The sequence below is a fragment of the Grammomys surdaster genome, unplaced genomic scaffold (assembly GCF_004785775.1).
Source record: "Grammomys surdaster isolate TR1022 unplaced genomic scaffold, NIH_TR_1.0 150, whole genome shotgun sequence".
NCBI classification, from domain to species: domain Eukaryota; kingdom Metazoa; phylum Chordata; class Mammalia; order Rodentia; family Muridae; genus Grammomys; species Grammomys surdaster.
In genome coordinates, this window is record NW_021604608.1 from 20,854,800 (window position 1) to 20,868,673 (window position 13,874).

At 42.8% G+C, this 13,874-nt stretch overlaps 1 protein-coding gene across 1 annotated transcript in view; it reads left to right on the forward strand.

The window, feature by feature from the left end:
• Limch1 (LIM and calponin homology domains 1) overlaps window positions 1–13,874 on the forward strand; it is a 290,723-nt gene that overhangs the window by 104,012 nt on the left and 172,837 nt on the right. The window contains 1 exon segment of the mRNA XM_028765186.1: window positions 6,855–6,925. The gene's annotated coding sequence lies outside the window, so the exon portion shown is untranslated.

Here is a 13,874-nt window from a genome sequence, read left to right on the forward strand (position 1 = left end):
ATATTAAGCACTCAGAGCTGGTGCTAGCGGGAGTCGTGGTCTGGGAATGCTGATTAAATAACTTCAGTCCTGGGCTTCTGTGTGTTTCTCTGCCAAGTCAAACTGAATCGATACAAGGAGCTCTTATCGTTGAACAAAGTATAGCAATCTAACTGGCCAGGAGGCCTCCGGGATTTGAACACAGTTCGATGGGACCTTAGTGAAAGGGGAACTGGTCTGTGTCACTTTTGCTGCTGACTTGTCCACATAACCTTGAATGAGTCCCTTAATTTGTAGGACATTGTTTTACTCACCTGTCATGTAGAATGGTATTTTCTATAATGGGCTTTAATCTGGTGTGTGAAGTAGGGGTAAGATCTCAGGATGCTGTGCGGGTGATGACTTTAGCAGGGCCCCATGGGTGGACACTGAAGTTGTATTGCTTTGCAAACAAACTATGGCAGCTTGCGTCATTGTCACTATGTAGAGACAGAAAAGGCAGATCTGGAATCTGTTTCAGAAACAGAGCTTTGCTCTTCCTGGTGGCTTGAATTCATCTTTGTGTTATTGAAGGAGGTGATGCCATGCACTGATGTGCAGACCAGAGATGGATCAAGTTGGATGCGGGGGGGGGGGTGTCAAACATTAAGATTTTGTCAGCCTCATTCGTGTGTGTGTGTGTGTGTGTATGTGTTACCCAAGAGGAGATGTTTAATGAGAAATTGGAGATTTGATTTGGGACCTGAAGGCCCAGAGCCATGTATAATAATGCATGAATTCTCCTCATACATACGACATAAAAGGATAGGACTTACCTGGGGAAGGGAAGGCGAGGATGTAGAAAGAGAAGAAAGGGAAAGGGAAAGCAGGAGGGAAAGGCTCTTTTATACTTTCCAGCTAATGAGGTAGAAATCCTTAATACGGTGGAAAGGCTAGTTTATTTAATGAGGCAGAAAGAAACCCAGGAGCATGAAGTTGTGGGGAAGCCCAGGGAAGGCACCAGCTCTCAGAAGGAGGGAGCTGTTGGTTCAAACTGCTAAGACATTGATTAGGATCGTAGGAGGACAGCATCTTTAACTTAGGCAGTATGGCTATACCTGCACATCAGTGGAGAGCCAGTGAGCACCGCCTCACTTAAGATCAGGGAAGGAAAATAACTGCAGAGGACAAGAGGAAACAATAAAAGCAACAGCAATGAGATGAAGGTGGACAGTGCAGTTGTATAACCTTGGGCCCATGCGGTGGTGAGATGCCTTGAGTTCTTACTTTGGTCAGGCATGGGTGCTAGAGTTTTGTGTGATGCTTTGATTCATCTTCATGCAAACCATTGGAATAGGTACTGTTACATGTCTTCAGAGGGGACGGTGAGGGTTGATAGGAATTCATGAACTTGCCTAAAGTGATTGAGTTTAAGTTGCCTGAGTTGTAACTCTTCACCTTTTAAAGAATTTTCATCAAATTAAATAAATAGAGTTTGCATGTCTTCAACATTAGAGACAGGGTGTCACATTGAATCTGGACCAGGGAAGGAAAATCAAGATGGTGGCTGAAGGATACCATTGAATTAGAGTTTTTAGGAAAAGAGAGAGTTTATCATGGTAACAGCAGGGAAATGCTGGAAGCTGTGGATAAAGGTTTAAGGTTGAGATGTGGAAGGGAAGAGAGAAGATCCTGAGCATTGGTGGAGCCTTTGGGGTTGACAGGAAAGAGCCAAAGAATAAAGGCTACATGTTCTACTGAAGGATACAGGGACTGAAATGGTGGGTTTAGAGGCTGGTTGCTAATTCTTCCTTAAGGGAATATGGATTATCCTTGTTTATAAGGTACATCCTTAAAATTTTGTCTTGACTTCTAACAATCGCATAGGGTTTATTTCTGAGGGGAAAAAAGGGAAAAGTAAGGAGATTTTTTTTTGCTCTATTTTATGATTTCAGCATGAAATATGCATAGATACTCTAGATAATTAAGTCAGAATCAGGAGAGGGGGAATGTGTAATGAGTTGCAGCTAAGGCTCTTCATGAATAAAGGAGTGTGGTTTTACCATTAACAGAGTGTGAGAGAAAATCGTACTCCTTTGAAAGGTATGTGCTCTTATACAACTTAAGGAAAATCCTAATATCTATTCAAAGTTAAGTGGAAAGTCTCCTCCGAATTGTGTATGTGTGTGTTTTGTTAAGAGATCAAATCTTTTCTTTAGAAGGTCGGGAGTCATGCTCACTCTTGTAACCCCCAGAATTTGGAAGGCAGAAGCATGAGAATCTTTGAAGGTTTGAGGCCAGCCTATGCTACATAGTGAGTTCCTGGCTAGCCAGAGATGTGTGATTAAAAAAAAAAATCATGTCTTTAAATCAATTGATCAATCAGTCAATCAATCAGCCAAACAATCCATCAGTCAGGGGCTAGAGAGGTGGCTTTGTGCCTAAGAGCACTTGTTGCTCTTGCGGAGGACCTGGGATGGGTTCCCAATGCTCACATGGTGGAGAAACATCTGTAACTGCAGCTCTAGGGGATCTGACGCTTTAGTAAGGCACCAGGCACTCCCATGGTTCATGTACATAAATGCAGGCAACACATTCATACAGATAAAGTAGATAAATTTATATTTTAAACCCTCAAACCAAAAAATAACATTTAAAAATCCTCTCTTTATATCACTGTGCTAAGAATTGTGAATATTCATTTTAAATGCTTTTTAGACCTGTAGTCTGTTTGTGGTTTTTGTTCAAAAAAAAATCTACCAAAGATTCATGAAAATATTTCTGAAATACTATTTGCATACATGGTAATGATTGGGCTGGAAGACCAATTCTTGGCAGCCTTTGGCTGCTCCTTGCAATTACATAACAACAATAGCAACAAACCAATTAACGGCCTGTAGGGCTTTGATATAGAGAGTGTTACATTATAAACACGTCGTAAAAATGTTGCCATGGAGCTGTGTGGTTTTTCTTTTTGAGTCTGGTGTCTCCATATTTCAGAATTTGAATGATTCAGAGCAGAGCCGGGGATGTAGATAAATTCAGATTTACCTCTGAGCTCCGTGGAAAGGAAATCGGATACAGATGAGCTTCCTCAATAACTGCTCGCACTAACCAGTGTGATGACACGCCGTCATGCCCTTGCCTTCTGCTTTTGTTTAATTATGGAGGCAGAAGAAAGCTTTTCTTTTCCTGGAAAAGCAGAATTTGATAAATTAGTCACTCAGTGACTTTGACTCCGCATGGTCCTGCAACAAATATTGTGGTTAGTAATTAAAGTGGATTAACCCTGCACACAAAGCAGGGAGGATCTGATACAAAGTTGATACAGCTCCTTGAAGGACGGACGGCAAGGAAAGCTGATGACTTAGTGCCATCAGAAGGATTTCTGAGGATTCCGTTGAGGGGTCACCTCTGAGATGACAGTTAGTAGTTTTTGCCCATGAATGATAGGATTCCAATGCATTCTCATCTATACTCTCTGACCTATGCATTCATGTGGTGTGTGTGTGTGTGTGTGTGTGTGTGTATGTGTGTGTGTGTGTGTGTGTGTGTGTGTGAACACCATTAGGGAACTGTGGGAACTTGGCTTCTACCATGATAAATGAGGTTCAGGGTCATTTTGTGGAAGCAATGAAAGGCATACTGGGTTGGTGGTACTTTAGTTGTTAAGAGCTGCCTGCTTGGGAATAGATGGGAAACCAGGTGGAAGTAGTTGTACCCGGGTCTGAACTGTCTATCAGACATATTCAATCTATGACCTGCGGGCTATGTGTGTCCTAGGATAGGTATCATCACGACCCCACACAAAGTCGCAAGTTAAAATCTGAGATTTTATATTAAGACCTTTTTCTTTTTCTGTATCTTGAGTGTGACATTCTTGAGTGTGAACTTTATCGGTGACATCACCAGGTCACTGTGCCAAAGGCTGGGTCTGCCTGATGGATGGAAGATGACAGTGGCTTGGAGAAAGGTGATGAGAAAGGAGAAAGTAAGGAACATGTCCAAAGAGTTGTTGATAGGTGTGCTTGATAAGGCTGGGCAACTGTGAGGATGGAGTTTCAGTGATTAGATCAGATGATGGGGGGAAGTCAGGGCAGGAACGGCATAGAGTGCTCCTGACCATCTGCAACCCCTCTCTACCAGGCTCTAAATCTTCCTAAGTCGGAGCTTTCTTTACAAACACCTTGTAACTCAAGGATTCACCTTAGGGACACACACACACACACACACACACACACACACACACACACGGTCTCACGGTCTCACTAAATAGCCCTCATTAACCTGGAGCCCATTATATAGAACTAGTCTGGCCTTGAGATCCACTTGCCTCTGCCTCCTGAGTGCTAGGATAGGATGAAAAGCGTATGCTACCACAGTACCTCAGATCCCCTTAATGGCTCTGCTGAGCTTCCCATTATGCCCTTGTGTCTTTGGAATGTGGTCATGGAATGAAGCCAGGGCCAGTGCCTTGTTGGGAAAATTGCTAAGAATCCTCGATTGGCTGGGATCCAAGGAGAGGTGAAAAGGGCCTGAGCCACGACTCTTAGTTCCCTGCAAATGGGTAGTGGCAGTTAATCTTAATAGTGATGACTGGCACTGTCATGAAGGGAATGTTAATTAGAAGTCTTTAGTCAGAGTACAAACTGTGGGTCATCATAAGCACATCATAAGATATACTTTTTAAAATTGTCTGCATGAGTTTGTACTGAATTAGGTTGTTTCTCTGTAACTGGTAGGTGCAACAACTTAGCAGTAAGCCTTTGAGTCCTGTTATTTTCTTTGTGAGAGGGTGATTTGTTTCCCTGTTGTATGAATTGTGCTTACATCAAGGAATTTATCAGAGTAGTCTAACTTGCTTAATTTATTGGTACAAATTTGTTTATAATAGTCCTTTGTTGTGCTTTTAATATTTTTATACTCTGCAGTGATGTCATTTGCCATTCTTGAATCTCTGGTGATTTGTGTCCTGTTTCTCTTTTGGCTTTTTGTACCCCTCCCCCTACCCTGCTTCAGTATTTCTGTACATTTTTGGCTTATATTACTATTTAATCTATAAATGTATTATAATGTTTAATTTTTCATCATTTGGAATTGGTCTAGTTAGTTTAAAAACATTTGGGAATAGTCCACAGATATTTTGATGTTCATTTAGAATTGAATTCTGTTGTGGTTAGAACACCCACTTTGGATAGATGTTTTTAAGTATATTGAGAGTTGGTTTATGACCTAGATTTTGGTCTGGCTTGGTAATTGTTGGAGGGTGAATATTCTAGAAATATCAATCAGGCCAATTGGTTCCATAGTGTTACTTATGTGTTCTATATCATCATTAACTTTGTGTTTATGTGTTTTGTCTGTTATTAAAGAGAAATAATTAAATCTCTGACTCTACTCATGATCTGTCTCCCTCTTTCTTAGTGATCTTACCTGCTTTGATTTGTGTAGTTTGAAAGGCTTTCTAAAAACATGGTGAATGGTGAAATATATTAATGTTCATGATATGATGTCTTGTCAGTGAACTTACTGACTCCTTGTTATGAAAGAGCTTTCTCCATCCACGCTGTTATATTCTGTTCTGAGATTTCTTCCTCTGATGTTAGTATGGGTGGCCCAGGTTTCTTGTGACTCACGTTGGTGCGCGTCTTCCAATTTATCCAGCGTATTTGTAGGCAGCTCAAGGTTAACTCAACTTCTGCGTCGGTCCCACAATCTCTGTGTTTTAGTTAGGGGCTCTGTGGTCACTCACACTGAATATGGTTGTTGATACGGTTAATACTAAGTCTTCAACCTTTCTGTGTGTTCTATCTGTTCTCTGCCCCCTTCCTTTCTGTCTTCTCCCTTCCCTTCCTTTCTCTCCCTTTTCTTCCCTCCTCCCCTCTCCTTCCCTCCTCTTCCTTTCTTCCCTTCCATCCTCTCCCTTCCATTTCTTCCTCTACCTTCTTTTCCCTCTTCCTCCTCCCCTTCCTACCACCCCCTTCCTTCCTTCCTCTCCCCTTCTCCATACCCCCTCCCCTTTCTTTCTCTCCTTCCCTCCTCCCCTTCACCTTCCTTTCTCCCCCTTTCCTTCCTCCTCCCTCTTCTCTCCCCTTCCATCCTTCCCCTCCCCTTCCATTCTCCACCTCCCTTTCCTCCCCACCCTACTCCTCTCCTTCTCTCTTCTTTTCCATCTCCTCTTTGCCCCTTTCATTGCTGGAGTATTTTTATGGCTCCCTTTTCTTTTTTTTTTTTCTTGTGGCTTATTAGACATGACTTCTATTTTTGTGTGCTAGAAGTTTCCTTAGGGCTTGTTTGCAGACATATCTGCCTGGTATATTTCAGGTCAGGCATTTGTATTTAGAGAATGAACAAATAAAACTCTGAGTACCTTGTTCCTCAGCCAATGGTTGTCAACAGCCAGAGACACCGTAAATGCCCCTTAGGACTGTTCTGTCATTTATACACATTGGCTATAGTCTCCAGTTATAGTATTAGTCTCCTGACATTAGACAGAATCTCCTTCCCTGACCACTGATGCTTTAGTATACAGGGTCTTTGTCTTTGGGCAATTCCTTCTATGTGTTGTTGCTATTTGTTTTTTATGTTGATGGTGTGCATCTCCATGGAAGAGACACACTATGACCTTGACTTATTGAGGTTGAATCTGGAAAGTAATAGAGTCTTATCTTATCATGATCTAAGTTTATTTTACCTGATCCACGAAAAGCCACACACAGGAAGGGAATTCAAGGTTAATCAATTTTTCTCATTCTTGAAGTGTCATGAGTTTTTCAGGGCTCTTGATTTTGTTCTTGTTTTTTTTGTTGTTTGTTTTTGTTTGTTTTTGTTTAATATTGAACTTCCTGGTTCTAAAAGAAAAACTTATGTTCTCTTTTCCTTTTGTTCTTTTCCAGCAAGTCACTGGTCGAAGTTTTGGTGACAAAGACTTCCGGACAGGACTAGAAAATGGAATCCTTCTTTGCGAGTAAGTAATGCTTACATTCCTTGGTTTTATTCTAGGGATGTGCTTAAAATATTTTTCAGTTTTTCTGTAAAGTTTCCAGTGTAGTATGATATTTTTCTTTTTGTTTTATTTATTTACTTTCTTTTTTTTTGAGACAGGGTCTCTCCATGGCTGGCCTAACACTCATGTTGTAGACCAGGATGCCCGTGTACTCACAGAGCTCTGCTTGCCTCTGCCTCCTAAATTTGGCCTCCAGTATTTTACTTTTGATTGAGTCACAGTTTGAAGCTTACAAGAAAACACTGGGATAGGCAGGAAACATATGTGGAAAGTGAGTGTCTATATGCAAAGGGAATGGTGGGGACCAGAGTAATTGCAAATTAGATGAAGAAATAGAACCCATTGGTGTTCTGCTCCCAGTAATTTCACCATATGGGAACCCTTGTCCCAGTAATTGTAAGGATGTGGGTCTAACTGAGACACAAGTAGTGGGGTTCTTATCCTTGGAAATCTCAACCCAAAGTATCTTGCAGCAAGTGAACACAGTGTTTCTGTAAATTCAGGGCATGTTAAAACCAGGCCAGGATGTGTTCCTCATTAGCTCTGCTCTGTGTGGGTGTTGGGTACATTTAACTTGTGCTGTTGACTGAGTCAAGAATAGATGGTGATGGCAGTGTCTGTTGTGTTTTGGAGCAAGGCTTTATCATCGAGTGCTGTAGTAAGTATTTAATCTCAATCATGGGTTCTATCCTGCCGTTGATCATTCAGTTCCCAGATAAAAGATGCACAACCTTCATATTTATAATAAGCATTTAAAGCACTAGAATTGGGCTGATATTTACCCTCTAAGCTATTTTGCCCACTTCCCTACCAATAACCCCGACTTATATTTTTCCATGCTCCATCTGGGCTACTCTCCAACTCCAATTGTCCAGCTCTCACGGCCATGTTTTTATGACTCACCTACCCCATGGCATCTTCTCCTTTCCCCATCTTCTTCTTTCTCATCCTTGTCCTCATCTTCCTCCTTCTCCTCTTCCCCCTCTTCTCCTTCTTCTTCTTCTTTCCCTTCCTCCCCTTCTTCCCCTTCTTCCCCTTCTTCCCCTTTTTCCTCCTCCTTCTCCTCCTCCTCCTCCTCCTCTTCTTCTTCCCCTTCCTCCTCCTCCCTCCTCCTTCTCCTCTTCTTCCTCTTCCTCCTCTTCTTCTCCTTCTTCCTCTTCCTCCTCCTCCTCTTCTTCTTCTTCCTCCTCCTCCTCCTCCTCTTTCCTCTTCTCCTCCTCCTCTTCCCCTCCTCCTCTTCCTTCTTCTTCTCTTCCTCCTCCTTCTGGTCCTGCCTCAGACCCCAAGCCTGGAAACAAAAACTGCCTATGTCTCTTCTGTTCAGCTATAGGCTGTAAGCATCTTTATTCACCAATCAGAGATAACTTGGTGGTCAAGGTTACATAGCATTGCTTGGGTCTACATGAGAATCTTTTTGTCCCTGGGGGCAACCAGGACCAGTATTTAACATTACAATACATAGCAACAGATCAAACCTCAGCAATAGCAGTTCTATGACAGTAGAATTAGAGCTTTCTAGAAAGTAACTTTAGACACCAAATAATCTAGAACATTAATATTTACAAATGTTAACATAAACTTTAAATGGCTTCAGAATTTGAAGGTATTTAATGGGCTGTATATTTTGACACTGGTTTCTATTTTAATGAAAGATAATGGACACAGAAAAAATAAGCAACTCCTAAATGTGGAATCTGAGGCTCTAAGGGGCATGTGCAAGCCAGTTCTACACCTCCATCAAGCTATAAAAGAGAAACTTACCTCGTGTTCTTTCCTGCTGAATCTCAGTACCCTGGCAACTTCACTGTTCTGATCTCCCCTTCACCATAGCATGCTTTGGACTCTTTCTGAAGCATCAGGTAAATGAAATCACACAGGGTAGACTCTTATTTTGCCAACTTTCAGACTATCATTTGATGAGTTTGAACAGGACAGGGGTTTTAGAGCTAAAAAGTGAAGTGTTCAAGTCCTACCTTCCTTCTGTGAATCATTTACCCACTTCCAGTCAACTTTCTGAGGCACATTACTGCTCTTCTGCATAGGTGCTCACTGTGAGCAAGGCTCTCTAAAGGACTGTGCAGTGCATCACAGACAAAAAACACTTATTTTGTAGACTTCTTTTCTATGTAGTTCATGTCAGTGTGTTCTTCTGCCTCCTCACTGCCCGTCTTTGTTTAAAGAAAAATTGGGGGCCCCAGATTGCTGTTTCTATTTCCACCTTCCCTTTGTGGGGGATACTCCTCTTGGATGTTCCTTCCCTCGGTACCTCTCCTCTGAGTTTTATATCGGAACCAGAGCTTATCTGTAGATAAGCTGTAATTTAGTACCTCCTGGAGCTGAGCTAAACAGACAGCTCTAAGCCACCCTTCTGGAATAGCACTTGCATTGAATCTGGGCTTGCAGCCTTCTCTTGGATCAATAGCTTGCTAAGAACTGCTCAGGGTACAGCTGAGAACTGCTCAAGTGCTGAAATAGTGTCAGTGTTGATTATTATTATTATTTTATTATTATTATATTGTCAATTTAATACATGCTGGAGTCATTTGAGCAAAAAGAATCTCATCTGAGAAAAATCCCCCATCAGATGACCTGTGGGCAAGCCTGTGGGGCATTCTCTTGATCTATGATTGATGTGGAAAGGCCCGCCCAGATCACTGGGTGTGGTAACATGCCTAGGCAGGTGGTCCTGGGTGCTATCAAAAAGCTCGCTGAACGAGTCATGGGCAGCAAACCAGTAAGCAGCAGTTTTGTATAGCTTCTGCATTTAGTCCCTGCCTCTGCCTTCCGGCCTTGAGTTCCTGCCCTGACTTTCATCAGTGATAGAGAATTGTTAGATGAAATAAACACTTTCCTCATCTCTGTTGCTTCTGCTCATGGTGTTTATCACAGCAATAGAAACCTAACTAGGTCAGGGTCTTTGCTACCTATCTTTGTTCATACAAAATTCATTCCAGAGAATCCTTTCTGCTGTATTGCCAGGGATGGCTCTGTCAGGTAGCTATACTACCTGACTGCCTATGGGTTCAGAGTGGGGGTCCTCTGAAAACAAGTTTAGGATTTAGAGGCATTTATACCTAGAGTTTTCTTCCAAGTGGAAAGGATGGAGTCTCTCCATGCTTGCAGAGCTACTGTCGCTGGGGCTTTTGCAAATGCTATGATGAGCATCAGGATGCTAAGGTGGGGCATAGAGTCAGGCCATGGCTAGGAAAGACATGACCAGAATGACACAGAGTACCATGCTGAGCTTCTTTAAATAAATGAAGAGTAGAAACTGGTGATGGGGAAATGAACTGCTTGGTGGCCCAAAGGAAGGATCACCTGGGATACATTTCTCCATCACAGCCTCAGGAGAAAAGCTGAGTCAGGAACCAGAGAAACAAGACAAGAACATTTCCAAGTTTAGGACCTACAGAGTCATAGAAAAAAGGTTAGTGTTATACCAGAACTCTCACCTAAGAGGAGATTAAAGAGAGAGTTTATTCTTGAGTCAAATATGAGTGGCCATGGCCCCGGAATGGTCCAATGTGCTGACAGTTTGACGAAGTTTTTATAGAAACAGAACAAATTAAAATCAAGGAACCTCTTAAATGCATCAATTTTCTATTGCTGTGATAAAACCCCCTGACCGAGGTCGTTTACAGAAGAAATGGTTTATTTGGGCTTATGGTTGCAGGGGGTAGAGTAGATCCTGGTGTGGATGCAGCAGGGATGGCAGCTGGAAGTGGAAGCTGAGTGCTCCCATCTTGAACGGCAAGCACAAAACCGAGAGGGAACTGGAAGTGGCATGAGCTGTTAAACTTTCAAAGCCCGACTTCAATGACATACATCTACCAAACCCACACTCCTGAAACCTCCAAACAGTGTCACCAATTGGGGACCAGGTGTTCAAATGCATGAGCTTATGAGCACCATTCTCATCCAATCCATAAGTGGATGAAGGCAAACTGGGAGGGAACTCTGCTGTAGGCCTCAGATGCTCTCTGAAGACATCCTTAGTTTTTGCTAGGTTGGAAACCAGGGATCTGTCCCTACATCCCAGAGGATTTTCCCAGAGGCCACAGAGATGTCATGTCAGCCACAGAGGAAGGCAATAAATGGCACTTAAGAGGCTAGAGATACCCCCAAGATGATTTGGCTCTAGACTTGCAACATTCTAGCCTCTCCAAAGAATCAAGGTTCGTAATCAGCCCTACAGAAAGTTCCGTGGAAGGCGTGGCTCTTTCCAAAAGTTGTAGTTTATAGAAACCACACTCACTGCCCTGTTGCTGAGCATAGTGAAGTCTGGGGACAGTAGAGTATGCATTTTCACCTCTCAGCCTGTGCTTCTGCTGGCCAGAACTTGGTTCCTAAAGCCAGTCTACCCATAAGACTGATGTAGGGGGAGCAGCTTGCACTAGTTCACTCATGGCTGTCTTTGAAGAGTAAACAAAGACGCCGAGAATGTGCCTCCACCTAGACCTGGAGAGGTTTGTGGATGGTGATGAAGGAGTTTTCCCTCAGAGCTACCATCCATGCCGTGGCCATCAAAAATACAAAAGCTCTACAATTTCAGCCTTTGAAATGCTAAGTAGGTCATTTCTCTTTAAAGTGGGCATTTCATACTATATTTTTTGTTATGTTTTGAATATGGAATGCCCCCCCCTCCCCGCATAGATCATGAGTTTGAATGCTTGGTCTTCCTCTGATGGTGCTGTTTTAGGAGATTGTAGAATCCTTGCAGCCTAGCTGGAGGAGGTGGGTTACAGTGGAGGAGCTAGCCCTGATGTTGAGCCTGGCTCCACTTCCTGTCTCATCTCTGCCTCGGGTTCTACCCAGGTATAAGGAAACAGCCTCGCACTCTTACCGTCAGGAATGAGACCATGAGGGTGGAAAGCTGAAAGAGCAGGAGTCTGTGCTCGCTGGATGATGTCAGGGCTATAGCTTCTTTAAGCAACCAGATGGAGATGAATGAGAATGGTAGACCAGTAAAGATGAGAGACAGGAGAGAGAAAGGATGGTCACCTCTGGACAACATGTAGAATAAGAAATGAGCAGCATCAAAATCCCCTCCCCCATGCTTCTCTGACTTCATGAGGCTTTCCACTGGAACCCTGCAGAGCGACCCTGGATATAGGAATACATAATTTACAGGTAGGAATATCAAGAATAGAGCACATGCATTCTTTCTAATTCCAATCAACATGTTCTTTGTCTTGGCAGCTCACCTTCCTAGGTTATTCTGGCTAAGAGCGTGTAAATGCCCGAGTGATGAGAGCTCTTTGCAGAGAGTTTCATAAGAGGTCTGGGATCAGAGTGTGATAAAGCTGCGAGTATCTGATAGTGACATGTGTCCCACTATCAGAGATATGAACCAGATACTATACTGTTTTCTTGGAGATGTAAGGGTGATTGAGTCATGAAGAAGTTGCCCTGGCATGGAATGGTAGCTTCAGCTGTCCAGACTGCCTGGAGTAACCCTTCTACCATGACTTTATCATTTACACAGACCTCTACAAAATTTCACATAGATACGAGATTGGCAGATTATGGTCTCCTATGTATTTTTGTACTGGCCACTTTGCTCAGATAGTTTTTATGTGTTTCAGTGGATTTTCAGAGGAACCTGATGAGCCCCAAAAGGGTTATGGGATGGAGGTAGCCGTAAATTGCTTATTCTCATAAAGTGACCTCATTAAGTGATTGAGTTTGACCAATGCAGGATGCTATTTTGGTATATCAAATAATCCCTCTCCCTTTTTTAAACCAGAGTCACTCAGGAATTTCTTTCAAGTTTCTCCTTTATCTTTTCATTGTTAAGGCTTTCAAATGTTACGAGAAAGCTGTAATAAAGGGTAGATACCGCCAGGCGGTGGTGGCACACGCCTTTAATCCCAATACTTGGGAGGCAGAGACAGGTGAATTTCTGAGTTCAAGGCCAGCCTGGTCTACAGAGTGAGTTCCAGGACACCCAGGGCTACACAGAGAAACCCTGTCTCAAAAAACCAAAAAAAAAAAAAAAAAACCTATCCATCATGCACCAAGGCACACTCTACGTCACGTCTTCATGTCAACACGCCTCTTTTTTGCACTAACCATCTGAAAGGGAGATATGGACATCACGAAACTCAGTTCCTAAATTATCAAGTGTGCACCATCTAAGTATAAGGACATTCTCTTGTAAGACCTTTAGCCAATGCTGTGTGAGAGAACACAGTAAACGCTCAGTGCAGTCCACTGTTCGCCTGGTATTTGACCACTCGCCGTTCCTATTACTGTCTGTAGAACTAGGCCAAAAGCCAATTATGACAATGACATGGTCAACACCCCTCTGTGTCACCGTGCACCCAGCTGCTCTCTCCCAGGGGCTGCCAGCTAGCAGCAGGGTGAAGGAATTTGCATTTTACTTTCTAGCTTCTCTTATCCAGTTTTTGAGCAAAATCTGGGCAAGACGTATTGAGTCCCTTACAGACTTGACCATCTGTGAGTAATGAACTTTGGCTGGCAGAGCTTGGGAACTGGAATATTGCTTATTTTGCAAACAATAACCTTGACTACTGTACTGATGTCATTTCCTCCTGTGTCTCCAGTTTGCAGTGTCTCTTTCCTCTGGCAGCCTGTTTAAGACTCTCCAGGCAGAAACAGTGGGTTTCTCTGTGGCTTCTAAAGACTGTTTTTAACCTTACTCTAATAGTATCAGAGATGCCTTCCCTGCTGTGTAACTACATCTGTTGCTTACACTGGACCCCAGCTTTTTGAAAATGCTTTGATAATATAGCCTTGTGTTTCCCTCACTGGGTACTGGCTTGGGACACAATGGTTGCTCTAAGCACGTGTTGAAATTGAGACCCAGTAGTAAAATCCATGGCTAGGGCATCAGTAACACTCTCTCTCTCTCTCTCTCTCTCTCTCTCTCTCTCTCTCTCTCTCTCTC